Source organism: Phragmites australis, chromosome 7, assembly GCF_958298935.1.
Source record: "Phragmites australis chromosome 7, lpPhrAust1.1, whole genome shotgun sequence".
NCBI classification, from domain to species: Eukaryota; Viridiplantae; Streptophyta; class Magnoliopsida; order Poales; family Poaceae; genus Phragmites; species Phragmites australis.
This window is the reverse complement of record NC_084927.1, coordinates 7,378,976-7,381,690: the sequence shown is the minus strand read 5'-3', so window position 1 is coordinate 7,381,690 and position 2,715 is coordinate 7,378,976. Positions and strand designations below refer to the sequence as shown.

General features: G+C 38.6%; 1 long non-coding RNA gene across 1 annotated transcript; it reads right to left on the bottom strand.

Moving 5' to 3' along the window:
• Positions 1-1,293: 1,293 nt before the first annotated feature.
• LOC133923426 (uncharacterized) lies at positions 1,294-2,026 on the bottom strand. The gene is made up of 2 exons (XR_009910617.1): positions 1,990-2,026; positions 1,294-1,734 (listed from the first exon to the last, which is right to left on the bottom strand). It is a non-coding gene; the product is annotated as an uncharacterized LOC133923426 (long non-coding RNA).
• Positions 2,027-2,715: the final 689 nt, after the last annotated feature.

Here is a 2,715-nt window from a genome sequence, read left to right as displayed (position 1 = left end):
ACACTGTTGGCATGGAGGGTCCGATCCATCTCTCCCTCGTTAAGGCCTTCTTCGCTATGTTTGTTCCAACATGTATAATTCTCTTTAAATCCACGCATGACCAAGTGTGCATGGATATTGTCTGGTTTCGGGAACTTCTTTTCATTCCTGCAGTCGCGACACGGACAATACATTGCTATTTTACCCCGATCTTTAAAATCCGCCAAGGCAGCACTCATGAAATGCTTCACCCCGCTCAAGTACTTCGAACAAGTCTAGGTCTTGAGGTATATCCAACTTCTGTCCGTCATCTACAATTAATGTAAAAACATTCATTCTTCATTAAAAATTCCCTACAAATACACTAGATCTGTGACATCTCGCAGTACATCGGGCAAATCTAATATCAAATCTAACATAAATACAACTCACTTGTTCTAAGATTTTGGATAAACATGCAAAACAGTCGATTACAACTCAAAGCACAACAAATCTACTAATTAGGGTTTAGAGGAGGAGAGGAAAGGAGGAGGAAAGGGGGAGATGTGAACCTTCAAAGACCTAGCACCAATTCAAACTTCAAATCAACATGATATTGGAGAATACTAGAGGAACCGGTTAAAATCGTAAGCTACTGTGTGAGCGGTACTGTGCAGTAACTGTTTGTCCGTACAGTGGTTGGTCAGCTCTTAAAATAGAGTTGAGCAATAGGTGATGGGTGATAGATCACATTTTTTCATTATAAGGTGGATCAAGGGCATTGTGGTGTGTCAGGTCATATAATCGTTATTTGATCCTCAAGAAAAATATGTGGTAGTTAGTCGATTGTTGCTAAAAACATCTGTGTCATTTTGTTTTGTATTTTTCTTTGTCGGATAACAATTTCTCATTATAATTTATGGATACATTACACAAGTTTCTTCTGTTGTCCCAAACCTGATTTGGGTATATTTTTGGTTGCTCGATTGTCTGTCACGCTGACAGTACTTCCACAGTTAGTTTGCATTCTTTAATGTACTACTTGTCTGCAACTCTTGACCTAGTATTTCGCGTTCTTTCTCATCGGTCACCCGGTTCTTTCCATATCCTTCTCTTTTCCATGCCTTTTTTCCGTCGCAGGCAATCCATCATTTCTGTAGGGTATGTACCTTCAAAGTAGAGAAAATTTACATGACAGAGACTATTCCTTCTAATATTCGATGCTGCTAGCTAGCTAGCAAAAGAGTTATTTCAAATTCTCCACCTACAATTAAACCGAATGAATGCATTTATAACCTATTTCCATGTACTCTGACAAGCATTATTCTCATGGAGTAAGCACCGAAGGCTGGAGATTGCCTCCATTTTTATTCATAAGGTACACACATAGCATCATCTCAACGAGCAGCTTCTACAGTTGATACATATGCAGATAGCAAGATACAGCTATCGCATGAGAGATACAAATACTTCTAAAGGTTTAGAGTATCATGTTTGCATGGCAGTGGTGTAGCTTGTTTTGCGAATCAAGGTCGATTATAGCATTTCTTTCCATAACGGCAGGAATGATTTCCATTTCCATTTATACGTGCATAAGGTTTATAGTCGATAGCAGTAGTAGTGACCTCTCCTGCCTTCGCTTCTCCCTCTCCTGGACGCTCAACATGCTCCCTTTGTGCGGCCGTCATGAGGGGCTTTGCTGCAGTGCAAGGGCTGATGATGACAAGCATGAGAACAGCACACATCACAATCTTCATTGTTCTTGATTTCGTGAACCTGGTAGCATGCAAAAGTAGAAGTCATGAGTAATAATGAGCTGATAATATTGACCTGTATGATTCGTCCACATAATTATTGACTGACTTACGGATCACCGGCAGTAATTAAACTTATTGTAAGCACATGCAACATTGTGTGTGTGTATAACAATGAATATATTAAGAAAAGAAGAATAATATGCCCTAACTACCTTGCTAAAACGAAAGAAATTATGAAATGAGCAAAAAGTAGATGCTCAATTCTCATGCATACCTGAAGTTACGAGAATTACTACCTAGGAATGATGTTTGGTTGGTTCGACATGTACATTCATCGTGTGCAATTTATAGAGGGTGCAGTACTGTTTGAGTCAATAATACTTTTTGAAACATTTCCTATTGTTAGTCCAGTAAATTGACACGATATGCAGTTGTGGGTTGCAAACTTTATCTGCTGAATTCGAAACGACGGATGTGACCAATTCGTGTCTACCGTCAAGAGTCTACTGGAGTCATGATGCTTGAGTCAGTTTACTGTGAATTTGCAAGATGATGCAAAAGAGCAATATTTTGGTGTAGTAAATGATGACATTGTAGGATAAGAACCCTAGTAATGCATTTGAATAAATTAATGTGGTTCACAAAAAAAAAACCAAGTATTTATAGTAATCCCGTGTTTTCTTTACTAATGGGTGCATATATAGGCTATTGTTTTTTATGGCTATTGTAATTTTGAAACAACCAATAAAAAATATAAGGGGCCCACATATCAGTTGGTAATGCACTAATGCAATTTTTCTTCTTGTATATATTTGCCTTTTCCTCCTCTGTCACGCCAGCGAGCTCGTGAGTAATACTATGTCTACTTCAAGAATTTATAAAAATCTTAAAAAAACTGAGGTGTTAGTGATTAAATTCTTCATATGCACGTGGAGGTGGACCCTTGATCGGTAGTGACATGGATGAGGCAGTGGCCATGGATAGAGCAGGTGGTGGACGG